General features: G+C 39.7%; 1 protein-coding gene across 7 annotated transcripts in view; it reads left to right on the top strand.

Moving 5' to 3' along the window:
- Nucleotides 1-17997, top strand: part of KIDINS220 (kinase D interacting substrate 220) — a 158712-nt gene that overhangs the window by 87386 nt on the left and 53329 nt on the right. The gene's annotated exons all lie outside the window — the stretch shown is intronic.

Consider the following 17997-nt stretch of genomic DNA (forward strand, 5'->3'; position numbering starts at 1 on the left):
AAACACCACTTGTGCCACCAACTCTTCACCCTTACTCCCAGAACCTGGTAGTCACTTCTGATCTGCTCAAGGTCATGCCACAGTATTATTGCCCATATGGACAGGTGGCATGGGATAATAGGGCTGGATGATCCTTGACAATCCCTATGTAATGTCTCTATTCAGGCCCTTGGGAGGCAGCACACTTCTCAAGTGCCATGTCAGACCAATAGATGGATGCCTCTGTCCCCCTCGGAAGAGAATCACCGACCACCACTACCCTGCGTTTCTTGTTGGGAGTGGTGGCTGCGTTCCAGCTGTTGGGGTACAGAGCTTCTCCTCCTCCAACTTTGAGGAGGATTACTCATCCCTCGTTGCCAGGGCAGTATAATGATTCTTCATCTCTGTGGTCGGTGAGGTGGAAGCAGGGGTGGAGCACTGCCTGCCACCCCAAGTAACCAGAAGCCAGCATCCTCCTTGTGACAGAGCCATAGCTTCCTCCCCCCGTGGTGTGACAGCAGTCTTCTCTAGCTGGGTAGCTTCCTCAGCCTTGAAGGTCTCCATATGATCTATATGTGACCTCTCATAGGAGACTGCACCTCCGAGTGCTCCAGGCTTGGCTCAACTCAATCTCTCACCCCTAGATTCACTATTTGGACTTACTTGTGTAAGCATTCTGCTGAAGGAATGGTCCTCACTGGATTGGTGGATGAACCAGGACAGTGTATGTTGTGGAGTCCCATTTGCTCTGCCTACTCTGTCCATGATTTTAGTAATGAACCCTTCAACCATGGGTTGGGAGTGCATTTGGGCATCTTCCAAGCCCATGGGCTTTGGTCTCCTCAAGAAGCAAAATTACACATAAATGACTTCAAGCTAAGAGCAATTTTCTGTGCATGCCAAAGCTTTCCACCTCATAAATGGGACAAGATTCTCCAAGTACACATCGACAACATTACAGTGGTGTTTTGCATCAACAAGCAAGGGGTCACAAAGTCAAACAGACTGTGAAAGTAGGCAATCAATTTGTGGAATTTCTGCGTACAGAACTCCATACTCTCAGGACATCTCACTTACCGGGAATTCAGAATACTTTGGGAGACCATTTAGCATGTCTTTCACCTCAAAGTAGGAGTGGCCACTTTAATATCCTGGCTATGGTGTTTCATATGGGGGGGTTTCCGAAAGTGGGGACCTGTTTGCAACCTGACAGGACAGGGAATGTCCTGAATTTTGTTCCAAGGCAGGTCACAGCCTCGGTCAATCTAGGATGCTTTCCTCCTTTCCTGGAGCAAGGTCTGATTGTATGCTTACTCGTTAGTGCCCCTAATTCCCAGGGTCATCCTCAAAACTGAAGCATGTTTGAGGAATAATGATCCTTATAGCTCCAGGATCATTGGGATAAATGTGGTATTCTGAGCTCCAGCACATATCTGCCAGGGAGTCTCTGCTTCTGCGATTTAATAAATAATCTTATGATCACATAGAATCATGGGCGTGTGCTGCACCTGAATCTTCAGAAGTTGCATCTGACAGTGTGGTTCATAAGTAGTTAAATGCAGAAGAAGCATGTTGCTCAGTGGCAGTCCAGGATGTCCTCCTTAGTAGTAGGAAGACTGTCTACAAGGACTAGTTACGTGACTAAGTGGAAACATTTCTTTTTCTGAGCAGCGTCCCACAACCTATTACCTTCACACTTGTAGATTCAAGAAATTTTAGACTGTCTCTCTCATTAAGCAATATAGTCTGTCCCTAAACCCTCATACAGTTCATTTGAATTCAGTTTCAGCATTTCATCCTAAAATCAATGATAAAACTGTGGTCACTAACCCAATTCCTTAAAGATGTAAATAGATATTTCCTTCTGTTCATGACCCAGTGCCCACTTGTGACTAAAATTTAGTATTGTCTGTTCTTATGAGTCCCCCACTCAAGCTGTTGGCATCTTGTTCATTTTTGCATCTCTCAGTGAAGGTAGCCTTTGTAGTGGCTGGTTTCAGAGTAACAGCCATGTTAGTCTGTATTCGCAAAAAGAAAAGGAGTACTTGTGGCACCTTAGAGACTAACTAATTTATTTGAGCATAAGCTTTCATGAGCTACAGGTCACTGTAGTGGCTATCTTCTTAGTCAGGAGAGTGGGGGAATTACAGGGGCTTGTCATGGATCTGTCACACACTTTTTTATAAGGACAAAATTCAGCTAAGACCTCATCCTAAGTTTCTGTCAAAGGTGGTTTCCAATTTCCACCTTAATCAACCTATATATTTACCATTTTTCCCCACAAAGCCACGTGCTCAGAAAGGTGAACAAAAGCTGCACATCCTAGATTTGCATTGAGCTTTCTCTTTTTACCTGGGCAGAAAAAAACCTTTCAGGGTCTCTGCCCAGTAACTTGTTTCCTGTGCAGAATGCAAGAAAGGGGTACTTGATTACAACCCAGAGAGTCTCAAAATGGATTACCAGTTGCATCTCTGTGTCTTTTATGGCAGTGGACAGGATGCTACCTGAAGAGTTGACAGCACACTGTACCAGAGCATGTGCAGCATGGGGCATGTCCCTATTCTGGACATTTGTGGTGCAGCAACGTGGTCTTTGATCCACACGTTTACTAGTCACTATGCTCTTATGAAGAGATGAAGTGAAAGTGGGAAAAGCAGTCTTGCGCTCCCTGTTCTGATGAGCCTCAGAGCCCTAGTGCCCTTGATAATAGCTTGGGAGTCACCGACAATATAATGGACATAAGCAAGCACTCTAAGAAGAAAAACAGTAATTTACCTCCTAACTGTTGTTGTTGCATACATCCATTACACGACCCTCCTTTCTTCCCCAATACATCAGTGTCTACCATCTGTTTTTGGTGTGAAGGAACGGAAGGAGGTGCAGGGCGACTCCACCCTTTATACCCTTGGTACAGAGCATGAGAAGCCAGGGTGGGTGGAGGCAACCCAGTGAGTACCACTAGGGAAAACTCTCCGATGCTGATGCATGAGACAGACAGACACAAACCTACAAAAAGAACAGGAGTACTTGTGGCACCTTAGAGACTAACAAATTTATTAGAGCATAAGCTTTCATGAGCTACAGCTCGCTTCATCGGATGCATAGAATGGAACATATAGTAAGACACACACACACACACACACACACACACACACACGTTGGAAGTTACCATACAAACTGTGAGAGGCTAATTAGTTAAGATGAGCTATTATCAGCAGGAGAAAAAAACTTTTGTAGTGATAATCAAGTTGGCCCATTTAGACAGTTGACAAGAAGGTGTGAGGATACTTAACGTGGGGAAATAGATTCAATATGTGTAATGACCCAGCAACTCCCAGTCTCTATTCAAACCCAAGTTAATGGTATCTAGTTTGCATATTAATTCAAGCTCAGCAGTTTCTCATTGGAGTGATGAAGTGAGCTGTAGCTCACGAAAGCTTATGCACAAATAAATTTGTTAGTCTCTAAGGTGCCACAAGTACTCCTTTTCTTTTTTCATTGGAGTCTGTTTTTGAAGCTTTTCTGTTGCAAAATTGCCACCCTTAAATCTTTTACTGAGTGGCCAGAGAGGTTAAAGTGTTCTCCTACCAGTTTTTGAATGTTATGATTCCTGATGTCAGATTTGTGTCCATTTATTCTTTTGCGTAGAGACTGTCTGGTTTGGCCAATGTACATGGCAGAGGGGCATTGCTGGCACATGATGGCATATATCACATTGGTAGATGTGTAGGTGAACGAGCCCCTGATGGCGTGGCTAATGTGATTAGGTCCTATGATGGTGTCACTTAAATAAATATGTGGACAGAGTTGGCATCGGGCTTTGCTGCAATGATAGGTTCCTGGGTTAGTGTTTTTGTTGTGTGGTATGTGGTTGCCGGTGAGTATTTGCTTCAGGTTGGGGGGCTGTCTGTAAGCGAGGATTAATCTGTCTCCCAAGATCTGTGAGAGTGAGGGATCATTTTTCAGGATAGGTTGTAAATCTTTGTTGATGTGCTAGAGAGGTTTTAGTTGGGGGCTGAAGGTGACAGCTAGTGGCATTCTGTTGTTTTCTTTGTTGGGCGTGTCCTGTAGTAGGTGACTTCTGGGTACTCTTCTGGCTTTGTCAATGTGTTTTTTCACATCAGCAGGTGAGTACTGTAGTTTTAAGAATGCTTGATAGAGATCTTGTAGGTGTTTGTCTCTGTCTGAGAGATTGGAGCAAATGCGGTTGTGTCTTACAGCTTGGCTGTAGACAATGGATCGTGTGGTGTGTCCTGGATGGAAGCTGGAGGCATGTAGGTAAGTATAGCGGTCAGTAGGTTTCTGATATAGGGTGGTGTTTATGTGACCATTGCTTATTAGCACAGTATTGTCCAGGAAATGGACCGCTTGTGTGGATTAGTCTAGGCTGAGGTTGATGGTGGGATGGAAATTGTTGAAATCATGGTGGAATTTCTCAAGGGCTTCTTTTTCCATGGGTCCAGATGATGATGATGTCATCAATGTAGCGTAAATAGAGTAGGGGAGTTAGGGGACGACAGCTAAGGAAGCGTTGTTCTAAGTCAGCCATAAAAATGTTAGCATACTGTGAGGCCATGCGAGTACCCATAGCAGTGCCACTGACTTGACACCTACAGTGTAATGGACATATGAAACAGATCTTGAAGAACCACAGTTATGAGAATGAGAGTAACCTTTTTTTTCCAGTACAGTTTTGTATATTCTAATACTTCATATCAACATGAGCTAGCCATTCTCTGTTGCTAGATTCTACTAGTAGACCTTATCTGCTCAGAGATAAGACTTTGTGGTATACTTTGCTAATTTAGGCTTAAATTGTCTTGGTTAATATTCTTGTCAAAGTAAGTTGCAATGTGATTTTAACAGTAATTTAGTGAAAATAAGTAGGATACCAAGTACAATACCAAGCTGGGAAGGGTTGCAAGCTCTTTGGAGGACTGCTGTGAAGAGCAGGGTGATAAATTGTTCTCCTTATCCAGTGAGGAAAGGACAAAAAGTAATGGGCTTAAATTAAAGCAAGGGAGATTTAGGTTAGACATTAAGAAAAACTTCCTAACTGTAAGGAGGATTAAGCACTGGAACAAATGATCTAGTGAGGTTGTGAAATCTGTGTCACTGGAGGTTTTTAAAACAGGTTAGACAAATACTTGTCAGAGATGGTCTAGATAATACTTAGCCCTGCCTCAGTGCAGGGGACAGGACTAAATGATATATCAAAGTCCCTTTCAAGCCTATATTTCTATGATAATTGAAATGAATATTTATTGAGCAAATTTGTTACTGGTTTTTAAAAAAGAGTATATTTGCCCATTTTACATCTTGAGTTTCTAATTTTGGGTCTAAAATATTCTGCTGCTGCCTAGAAATTTTCTTGCTAAATCCATTGACACTTTTTTTTAATCTAACAAATACTGAAGCTTACCAAGATGAGCTGTCTAATTTTAAACAGCTCTGTATCTTCCTTCTTCTTAGATGGTTCTACCTGACTTATTTTCAATTCCATACCAAAAATGGACATGAAACTGAAAACAGGAACCCAGAAAATCCATAGTAATGTCAATATAATCCAAATCCCAAGAAAAGGTTTATCTTTGACACTGATGAAAGAACCAAAACTAACTTCATTCAAAACATGAAATAGATTTAAATTGATCAAATATGGGGTAAAACTAAAGTTGTTCTTTGAAGTGACTAACTATAAGGCATGCCACTAGAAAATGGTCTATTCCACTGTTTCTGACTCTATAGGGTCTCAGTACTCATAGATTGAGTTCATTCTGCCTCACATTCAACAAAAGCTGAAGAAACACAAAAATAGTACCTCCCCGGAGCAAACAGCTGGGCTTTTGAAATGCTTGATTGCGCCCATAATCAGCTAGAATTTTCCACTGAGCACCTTTATGCTGGAGAAGAATGAAGTTTTTTTTGCCCCTGATGGCCCTGGATCACTTCGGATACAGGGTTTTGAACATTGTCAAGAGGGTGTACTGAATTTGTTTCATCACCTTCCTTTGGTTTGCTCTCTCAAGACTAGCAATTTAAGGAAAATGTATTGTAAGAAATTCAGTTCTTGTCAATGAATAATGGCATGCTTATGCCACCGAGCAAAAGAAGGAATAGATTTTATTCCACATAACCATTTGGTGCTGCAGGCAGATTCTTCTGCCTACAGCATTAAATGGACACTGTCAAGGGGAGAGATGACCAAGACAGACAGCAGGGTTAGGGTTTAACATTATGGTTACTGGAGGGAAAGATTGATGACTTGCTGAGTTACCTATGATGTCAGTGCTACTGCTCAAGCTCTTCTTTCTGCGGTTCCAAATGGGCGCTGTGAAGAGTAAGTTGTTGTTATGAAACTGAAGAAAAGAAGAGGAGCAAATTTACAACAAATATACAACAATGTTTAGGCTTACTGGTAGTATCCATTAAAATTGTTTCAGGTTCAGGGTAGAGGCTGCATTCCTGCCTCTCCCACCACTTGCTATCTCGACCAAATAAGCAGCAAAGTGTATGAATCTCTAGTCCTGATTTCCTTCCAGAAATTAGATGTGATCTTAGTAATATTTTTCTATCTCCATCCTAGTGAGGCCTTTCACTGTATACTTAATGTGGAACCATCTAAAGGTCTTAGAATCCTTTTTATGTTTCTTTTTATTCACTCTGGACTGTCATGCTGTATTCAAGAGAGCCCTTTCTACGTTACATTTTTCATTGTTATTCTGTAGTCATTCCTACAACTTCAGTCATTTGAAGTCACATTTGGTCTGACGGATGTGTGCTGCTTCTGTACCCTACACATTCTCATGCTCCGATCTGAGGACATATATGAAAGGGTAAATCCACCACTGCTCTAGTTCCTTCTTAACTATCTGTGGCTAGAGCGGAGCATGCGGAGCCTGTTAGCTACACAAAAGTTAACTTGCTTGTTTTGTCTAATTGTTTAATTCTTTGTTGTTTTTGTTTTCCCCAACACACACTGTGTGTCTTGGGGGGGGTTCCCTGACCCCTGTTGTATTAATTTAGATGGAATATAGGCATATAAAGATGTTAATTTAGTTACTGTCTAATATTAAATGCTTTTAAACAAGGTTTGGGGTTGGTATACAGAGACTTCAGCCTGCATAGTACCCTGGCAAACACACTAGTAAAAGTTCTTTCAACCTTTTATAAAATATAAAAACAGGAAAAACAGTTAAAGCATGTGAAATATTAAATAAGGCTTTTATTTTAACAACATCTCTTGTTTCCTTTGCCTTTAGCTGTTGTGCAGTCTCTCAGATGGTATCAAAGATGGTAATAACTGTCCTTTTGGGGAAAAAAGAAAGGGGTTAGCTGAATGGGCTAGAGCTGCTGTTGTTTATGTTAAAGTCCAATCCTGTTTAATCCTAGGTGATGTTTGTGATTCAGATGGAGCCAGTAGAGCTGGCGATGTCATTTGGGTCCTTCTCCCTGGCTTGATGTGGTCAGCACCCCTCTCAAGATCAGGATGATGAAGGCTTGGGGTACCAGATGACAGTGGGAGTGGTAGCCATGATGATGAAGCTCTCTCCAGTAGCCAGTTTTTTCTCCCCAAAATCTTTCTGATTTGCCTGTCTTTGTGACCACCTCTTTGTCTCCTGACAGCAGACCTGCTGACCAAAGAATTGGGCATAGTGACTCACCCAAATCTTTTGTGTTGCATCTCAAAGCCTAGCTCCTCAGTGGCTCCCGTGTGTAATGGGTTTGTTTTCTCTAAGAACAGATGAATAGTAGAAAACCATGCATGGGAAAGACTTACTTGCCAAAGTGGAAGCGATTCCAGTCCTGGTGCATCCCGTGGGCATTCTTTCTCTCCAAATCACACCTCACTCTATACTTGGAACACCTGCTGAATTAAAAAACCCTGGGCTTGTTACTGAGCTCCATCAAAGTCCATCTGGCTGCTGTTAACAGTATTTCATCTACCAGTTGAAGAGCTTTCAGTATTCACACACTCTATGACTGCAAGGTTCATTTAGGGTTTGACCAATCTTTTTCCTCATGTTACAGTACCTAGTCCACCTTGGGACTTTATTCTAGTTCTTAATGCATTGAGGAAGCTACCTCTAGAGCCCATTGGGAGCTGTTCTCTTCTCCATTAATCCTTCAAGACCTCATTCCTTGTAGCCATTACTTTGGCCAGAAGGGTGGGGGAGTCTTTCTGACAGATCAACCCTACATAGTGGTTTAGCTGGACAAAGTGACTTTACATCATCATCCTCATTTCTTGTGGAAGGTCTCATCAAATTTTCACATCAATCAGGACACTCGGGTGCCAGTCTCCTAACGCAAACCCCAGACTTCAAGGAAAGAAGCCAGTCTTCACACTCTGAATATAAGAAGAGTTCTGCATTCTACTTAGAAGGACTAAGCCGTTTAGACCCTTTTCTAGACACTCTGTCCCTTTCACAGCCAGGATGAAAGGAGTTCCTATTTCCACCCAAAGACTATCAAAATGGGTCTCATGATGTTACAAAAAGTTCTGAAGTGCACCCCTGCCCCCGCCCCCCGCCAGCTAGGGTAACTGTACATTCCAGCAGGGCACAATTCATCTCTGTTGCCCTGCTTAAGGACACTTGCAGAGTTGCCACCTGATCATCTGTGCAGTTTTTCCTGGCACTGTGCTATTCGTCTCTCATCCAGGGTAAATGAAGCCTTTGATGTGGTTGTTCTCAGAACTGTACTAGATCAGTCTCCTCAGCACCCACTTCTGTCGTTGGGGCACTGCTTGGGAGTCATCTAAAGGAAGCACCCATAAAGGTGACTATTTGAAGGAGGGGAAATTACTTACTTGTACAGTAACTGCAGTTCTTTAAGATGTTTTGTCCCTATGGGTGCTCCAGTACTTATCCTCATTTCTCTCTGCTTCAGAGTCCTTGCCTTGCCAGATTTCATAGTTGAGAAGGAAGTGAAGCAGTGGTGGGCCCTCCCCCCCCAGATTGGAGCACAAGAATATATAGGGTGCAGGCGTGGACTCTCGGACACTGCTGCCAAAAATCTCTGGTTGAAAGTGCTCAGTAAAGCATACATCTAATGTGGAGCACCTGCAGGGGTAAAACATCTTAAAGAACTCCAGCTGCTGTACAGGAAAGTAACCTTTCCTTTACCTGTTGTCTCAAGTTGAGACATTAATCTGTATCTACGTTGTAGATCAGTTTCTGTTTGGGAGATTGGTAAGGTTGTCACAAGGAGTTCTAGGAGTTACAAAATATCATTGCCTGGACTGAGTCTCAAGTTACAATCAAACAATATGCCTTTTAATATGGTTAAATGTATATATCCAGAAACAAAAGATGTAGGCAATACTTAAAGGATGGGGATTCTGTCATGGGAAGAAATGACTCTGAAAATTTTTGGGAGGGTCATGGTGGATAATCAGCTGAACATAAGCTCTCAGTGTGCCGCTGTGGCCAAAAAGCTAATGTGATGCTGGGATACATAAATAGGGGAATCTCAAGTATAATCTCAAAGAGGTTATTTTACCTCTGTTTTTGGCACTGGGGAGACCGCTGCTGGAATACTATGTCCAGTTCTGTTATCCACAGTTCAAGAAGGATATTGATAGATTGGAGAGGGTTCACAGAAGAGCCATGAGAATGATTAAAGGATTAGAAAAAATGCCGTACAGTGATAGGCTCAGCGCTCAATTTAGCTTAACAAAGAGATGGTTAAAGATGTCCTGGTCACAGTCTATAAGAATCTACATAGTGAACAAATATTAATAATGGGCTCTTGTAGTCTAGCAGAGAAAGGAATAACACAATTCAATGGCTGGAAGTTGAAGATAGACAAATTCAGACTGGTAATAAAGTGTAAATTTTTGACAGGGTAATTAACCATTGGAACAACTTACTAAGAGTTGTGATGGATTCTCCATCGCTTACCATTTTAAAATCAAGAGTAGATGTTTTTCTAAAACATACGCTGTAGGAATTATTTTGGGGAAGTTCTGTGGCCAGTGTTATGCAGGAGGTCAGACTGAATGATCACAGTGGCCTTGGAATCTATGAATGTATGAATTTTAGGTTTGGCTCATCAATATTATAGAATCTGTTCCTCAGCTGAGTGCACTCAGCATTCTTTTTCCCCTATTATTTTACTTTTGTAAAGCTGTCTCTGTTTTGATACCTCAAAACAAAAGCAAGAATATTTTATTTCCTCATGTTGGCAGAATTACATTTTTATTTTTTTTATAATTTTGATGGTTATTGTTGTTTAAACATTTTTTTATTTTTATCAGTTTAAATTTTCACAGTTGTGAAAAATTATGGGTTTTAAACATTGCTTTCAATTTTTATCTATTGAAATGTTCAGTTATGGAAAATTATGGGGGAGTCAAAAGGTAGGGCTGGTCAGGCCACAATTATTTAATGAAAGTAGACACTGAGATTCAAGAAGTTTGTTTTTTAAACAGTTATAAAACTAATTGTCAGCATCACATGTCACTATATACAAAGTAAATATTCTTAAATCAAACCCTAATATGTTGTCAAGTAATACTTTTCTTACTTTGCCTATATGTAAATTTTGATTATTATCAATGAAAATATTTTTAGTCAGTTTTTGAGTGTATAATGAAATCAATATTTACTAATAAAAATCTAATCCTTCCAAGCCTACTCATGTTGCATATTATGGAAATGGTTTTCTGCCAAGGTATATTAGAATCATAGAAGGTTAGGGTTGGAAGGGACCTCAGGAGGTCATCTAGTCCAACCCCCTGCTTGAAGCAGGACCAATCCCCAATTTTTGCCCCAGATCCCTAAATGGCCCCCTAAAGGATTGAACTCCCAACCCTGGGTTTAGCAGGCCAATGCTCAAACCACTGAGCTATTTTGCAAATTGGTCTTTTTACGTGGACACATGCCTGAAGCTTTAGTATTGAAGAGTAGGGATATGCTATTACACCTCTCCCCTACCCCCCATCAGAAAAAATTAAGTTGCTTAATTATTATTCTAAATGTATTTAGGTACAGGGGTTCCAGATATATTCCCAACGTAGAATATGTTTTTTACGTCATTGCAGTTGTTTTACATGTATGACTAAGGTTAAGATTTTGTCACGGTTCTTTTTAATAAAAGTCACGGGCAGGTTGCGGGCAATAAACAAAAATTCACATAAGCCTGCAACCTGTCTTTAACAAAATAACCCGGGGTGTGGGGGGGAGAGGGTGGGGAGAGGCTGACCGAAGTCATGGAGGTTCATTAAAATCACAGAATCAGTGACCACTGTGAGTAAATTGTATCCTTATCTATGACTATTGGAAAAGTACCATCTGTTAGGGAATGTATGAGTCACCAGGACTTCTAACAAGGACAGGTGTGCACTGCTCTCCTATTAGTTCATGGCATTATATTTATACCTGCCAGTCACATGCATGAGGCACAAAGTCAAGAGTTTGGCTAGATCTGCTATGACTATACAGCTTCATTTCAAGAATTACAGGTAAACAGTTTCTTGTGCATGCTTGTGTGTTATAATTGTGGTATAACCTGTATTATACATGAAACACTGTTGTAATTTCTTTTTTAGGGATAGGCTGTATCTAGTGTACTAGGATCAATAGTTTAACTCTAAAAATGAACTAAGAGCACTAGTTTAAACTGCATCAAACTGAACCACTCTTCTTCTTCTAATGCCAACTATGCATTATGCACTGTACATTGGTATACCAGCAGGTGGCACTAATACATTAATTACCTTGGCAAAGTACTTTATATGGAGCTAATACAACATGAAATTGCTCTGTCATGCATGGTTTAGGATACACTCTTTTCTGCGAAATTAATATCTTTGATTTATTTTCCTCAGAATGTATTTAGATTTTAAGTTTTATTACAAAAGATAAATCACTTTCACAACTTATGTAGTTAACTGCAACAAAAAATGTAAGAGTTAAGAGTGTAAAGATTGCAAAGTCATGCACTCAGTGTCAGCATAAAGGTTGCCTATATAACTGTGGTTCAGCCCACCTGTGCATATGCATCATAATGCAGTTGTTAATTACATGATCACATACAATTTTTTTTCCTAAAGATGCCTGTCTTGTTCCTGTTACCGGATGGCTTATGCTTATGAGGATAAATCAGAGTTGTGTAGCGAAGGAGGCAGTTGTCTGTGAGATGCCTGTCTGCATTGTTACAGAAGTTGGAAGGTGTGCAGTGAATAAGGCAGGGGATTGCAGGAAGAGAAAGGACGGTCCCATGCCTAAGACAGGTGAATGCTGTCCAGCTTGAAGAATTTAATTTATCCTTGTCTCTGCCACAGCATTCCTGTGTGATGCTGGGCAAGTCACTTTTAACTAAACATTTCACAGATAGCTAGTGTGTGTTCATCATTTTCTGGGTGCCCAACTTGATACCATAGGCTATCATTTGCAGAAGTGCTGAGCATTCACAGCTGTAGCTGAAGTCAATGGGAACTATGCTTTGTGCATATTAAGAGTCATATGAAATCTAAGAACTCTGAAAATTCAGGTCCTAGGTGTCTTAAACTGGGCACCCAAAATTAATGGACACTTCTGATCTGAATCTCTCTGTGCCTCAAGTTTCCCATCTCTAAAATAGGGATAACACCACCTAATCTCATGGGGTGAACTAAAAATAGATTTGTTAGTGTTTTTGAAGCAGTCAGATACTGAAGTGTTGAGTTATATAAAGTCCATGATGAATTTAATAATTCTGTGATTGGAGCAGGGATTGAATAGAGTATAGTGACAAGGCATGGGGCCACACTGAACAATGAGCATAAAATATTGAACAGCTGCTCATTAATTGGACACCATAAATCATGTGCACTGAATGATGCAGGGATCCTGTGGAAAAAGTGGTATGTGATCATGTAATTAAATACTGTATCATAATGCCTAGGCATGAGGGGGCTGAATTAAGATTACACGGTCAATCTTAATGCCAGCATTTCCTAACTTTTGAGTGCTTGACTCTGTAAACCTAAAGTTCTTTTAATGTAGTTTTTTGTGTGTGATTTCCTAGGTTTTTTAAAAAGCTAACCGAAAAAACTGAAATTCCATCATGCATCATATTGACATCCACATAGGTCATCCACAGTGTTGGAACCAGATTTCTGCCACTTGAGCTAAGTGAGTAATTGATAGCAGACATATCAGTCATCCTTTTGTGGATCAACACTAGAGAAGAATGAGGTGCATGCTTTGCCAGAAGGTTTCACAGATATTTGCTGACAGTGGAAGAATGTTGAGACTGGGGAATATTGGCTTCAATTCCAGGTTCTGGAGGGGAGTTTTCTGTAGTGGTCACAGATTCTTCTACTCCTGTTCTCCACCTCCCCCAAGCATGACTCCTTCAAGCCTGTCCCCTTCAGCCTGTCTCTGTCCCTGTCCTCTCTCTCCCATCCCCACTCCAACTTCTCATTCCACTCTGTCTTCTTGCCTACTAAGTCCCAGTCTCTACCCAGTGGAAATCTTCATCCCAGTTTCCTCGCCCAGCCTGTCCCTATCTCCCACCCCATCTCCTCATTCAGTCTGTCTCTCCTCTCATCAGGAGTTCTTTGTCCGAGTATCCCCCCCTCCATCATTCCCCAGCTTTCAGTCCTGTCTCCTTACCTCAGCTCTTCATCCAGTCTCAGTCATGTATTCCTGCACTATTCCCCGCTGGCTCCCAGACTACTTTTTCAGCCAGTCTCATTATCGCCATTCCTCCCCAAAACTCTTTGCCTAATCTGCTCCCATTGTTTCATGTCCCCTCTGCAGTTGTCCGCTGCTTTCTCCTGGGAGACAGCAAATGGAGCACTGAGAGCACAGGAAAGACTTTCTCTTTGCTCTCAGTTCCTGTGCCTGATGCCACCTATAGGCAGGACGACTAATTGCAGGGAAAGTCCCTGTTTAAGACCCTGCAGCCCTGAGCTGGAGCATGCTCAGTGTAAATGGAATCTTCTGATAATTTAGCTGGCAAATTCTAACAAGTTTGTAATAAGCATTTGCAAAATGAGATTTTTCAGAGACTTATAACTTGGCTAAATTCAGGTGTTTTTAAGCAAACACCAAATGGCACATCCCTGGCTCCAGAGCAATCCCTAAACCAAATGTTGAGTGTCTCCTCTGAAGCATGGAGGCACCACAGCTTCTCAGCAAAACAGTTGTAAGAATTTTTTTTAACAAGGCCAAAACCATGTCTTTCCCCCTAATGTTGTTCTTGGAAATATATAAACAATTTTTTGCTGAAACTTGTCAAAAAAAAAAAATTCAGCCTGAGGTAGACACATGGCATGGAAAACTTAAGCCCAAATGTTTAACTTTTGGCAGAGTTATAAACAATTGAAAACGGGGATTTAAGATAGGATAGGAGTACTTGTGGCACCTTAGAGACTAACAAATTTATTTGAGCATAAGCTTTCGTGAGCTACAGCTCACTGCATTGGATGCATGCAGTAGAAAATACAGTGGGGAGATTTTATATACACAGAGAACATGAAACGGGTGTTACCATACACACTGTAACGAGAGTGATTAGGTAAGGTGAGTTATTACCAGCAGGAGAGAAAAAAACCTTTTGTAATGATAATCAAGGTGGGCCATTTCCAGCAGTTGACAAGAACATGTGAGGAACAGTGGGGGTGAAAATAAACATGGGGAAATAGTTTTACTTTGTGTAATGACACATCCACTCCCAGTCTTTATTCAAGCCTAAATTAATGGTGTCCAGTTTGCAAATTAATTCCAATTCAGCAGTCTCTCATTGGAGTCTGTTTTTGAAGTTTTTTTGTTGAAGAATTGCCACTTTTAGGTCTGTAATCGAGTGACCAAAGAGACTGAAGTGTTCTCTGACTGGTTTTTGAATGTTATAATTCTTGATGTCTGATTTGTGTCCATTTATTCTTTTACGTAGAGACTATCCAGTTTGGCCAATTAATTAGCAAACTGGACACCATTAATGAGCCCATTTTTAATGGCACGCTGCTGCCTCCTGGGGATAAGTCCATAATTCCCCTGATGGTCTATCCCAGGACCCATTCCTGCGTCATGGTCCAAAATATCTGAGCCTGACAGTTTGGTTATTGAATTGCAAGTTCCAAATAAGATAGGCTTTTCTTCTAAAATAATAGAGACTCCTCCTACCCTTCATGCAGGCCATCCACTCTCTGTGCATTTGCCAGAGTTTGAATAAAATCCTCCAAGTAGAAATATCAACCATAGCAAACCAAGCAGCCTGACTTTTCTGAATTTCTTACCAGATGGCCTAGACTTGAGCTTAAGACCATCTACCATTGCATCCTATGCCTCAGCGTTAATGTCATAAATGCATGTTTATCTAAATCCACATACATTAATGATGCTCCTGTATCAAGGTTCTGTAGGGCATCACGTGTCCAAAACAGTTAGAACTATTTTTCCCACATGGGATCTGCCCATGCTGCTAAAAGCTGCCATGATCAATCCATTCAAATCAGTAGCATCTCACTGTACTATATTTCCGTAAATATGTGCTTTCTGGTCGCAATAATGGGACCAAGAACTCTCTGAAATCTTTGGCACTTAAGACACTTGTACTGAAAAATAGTAGTTTTGTCCCCAAAGTCATAAAGTAACCAGCATTCCATTCCTCATAGGAATTGTTCTTCCCTTATTTTGCCTGAATGCAAAACTGAAACAAAAAGCAGATTATCTTTTGAATGTCAGAAGAACAATTAAAATATACCAAAGCAGAACAGATCAGTTCAGACAAATAGCAGTTATTTGTTTCATTCCATTCTGGTTCCCTTCTGTGTGCAGATCCTAAGGTCACAATTTGGCCTTACTATTAACTACTTCTTGTAGTGCTTTTTTGTTTTACTGCTATTTGAGTAAGTCATTTTGAGGAGTAATTTGTGGGTAAGTCCTGTTGTGTGTCAGCTCTGACATACCTCCAACCTTGCAAGGAAGAGGACCCACCCATATTTACAGAATAGTAGACATACTGTATTGCTTCAGAGTAAAGAAATGTGAGTATATATAAGGAACATATTTTTCTTTGTCGGGTCAGTTGCCATGATTCATCCTCATGAAAGCGCTGATATATTTCTTGATTTAAATTTAATATGTTACCTTTCCAGCTCTTTGAGTTAGCATATTGCTTTCTGATTGCTTTAAGGCTATATATATATTTTGGTATTATTTTTCATTTTCTTTTTTAGAATTGAAATCTTTTCTCTGTTACTCAAATACCGTTAATCTGATCCTGCTGCCAATGCGCCCTATATGCTGCCTTTCTTATCTCTTTTTCTTTTTGGTTAAATTATTTAAAACTAATTTGCTTATAAATGCAATGGCAGAGGCTATAGGTTTGGGGCGGGACCTAGATTTGTGTTATAAAGTTGAGCAGCTTCATTGGTGCTATAGTCTGTTTGTGTCATGTAGATGAAAGCCTGGCACATAGTGGACTAACCTAAATCAAGACAGGGAAATACCATACGCATAGTGTGTGTTTAAAAAAAAAAAAACAAGACCAAACCCACAAATGAACCCTCCAAGGTGAATACTTCTATCTCCTTGTTTCCCATTTAAATATGAAAATGTTGTATTTAAAGCATATTAATAGTATCAGGATATAAAAGGTATGTGTTGTTTTATTAAGGAAATCTGATTTTTTGAAACAATCAGAAAATAGTATTCTTTAGCACCAGTAGTAAAATTTATTTTTTCCATAAAAAGCCTCATTTATTTTTATAGCAATTTGATGACACATCTGCTTGCTTTATTCAGCTGAAAAAGAAAATGTTGGTTCTTGGTGTTTTGTAGAATTGCTTTGTTAAATTATTTTCTAAATTGTTCAACTTTTAACAAATGACATTTGATACTAACATTGGAAAGCAATTTCACCTAATTAAGTAGATCCTTCTATAAACCATTGGAACATTAAGATGACAAACTGTTCATTCAGGATTATTTTAATTGGTACAATTATTGTAATTTTGTTGCAATTATGTGTTGAGCTAAAAGCTTTTGTCTAAATCATTTGAGAGGTTTTTGTTAACATACATAAGTAAGAAGAAAGGGAGTAAAATAAAAAGTGAAGATAAGCATTATCTGTTTCCTTTTCGTTACAATATTTTAGACAAGTATCTATTAAATTATTCCTTCTAAAAACTGTATTTCACATTTTCAGCAAACCTTTTAACAACGATAAAAATTAAACAAGATCATTTTAAAATCTTACTTTTCTGTAAGATTATTATGTTCCTAATTCCTGTTTTGACACTGTTTAAACAATCCTTAATAAAACAAAAGTTAAACACATTTTTGAGAGATTTGTGGGCAACATTGACTCTATTCTGATGTATTGATTTAAGAAGTGTAGTATTTTTAAAATGCATTTGTTGTTAGTGATTACAGAAATTAAAGAAAAAGACCTATAAGGTCATCTCATTCATCACTCTGCTTATAGTGTTTCCTACAGTAATCATTTGTCCAGTTCAGTTTAAAATGGGTTACTTCTTTTGGAAGATTGTTCAACAGCCCAATGGATCTCACAGATGGGCTATTATTCCTTAATATTTAGCCTAATTTTTCTGTGTTCAATTTCATTCTATTACCTCAAGTCATATTGTTGGACAATCCTAAACAATATTATTAATCATGTTTACCATGTTAGTGCATAAGGACTAACCAAGAATACTATACACATTATTTATATTCTAATTGATTTTATAATATAAAAAATGAGAACATAAGCAATTTTTCAGTAATAGTATGCTGTGACATTTTTGTCTGATTTCGTAAGCAAGTAGTTTTTGAATGAGGTGAAACTGGGGGGTATGCAAGACAGATCAGACTCCTGAAAGGGGTACAGTAGTCTGGAAAGGTTGAGAATCACTGTTCTACATAATCTGTGTGCTTTAGTTTCCTTATATATTAGGAGATAATATTGCAGAGAAGCATTGCGAGGATTAATTATTAATGTTTGTAAAGTGCTTTGAAAGTGGTGGATAGAAGCTACAGTATACAATAAGTAAAAAAATACTAATATTTGATCATGAAGATT

This window comes from Lepidochelys kempii, chromosome 3 (assembly GCF_965140285.1).
Source record: "Lepidochelys kempii isolate rLepKem1 chromosome 3, rLepKem1.hap1, whole genome shotgun sequence".
In the NCBI taxonomy this organism is placed as follows: Eukaryota; Metazoa; Chordata; order Testudines; family Cheloniidae; genus Lepidochelys; species Lepidochelys kempii.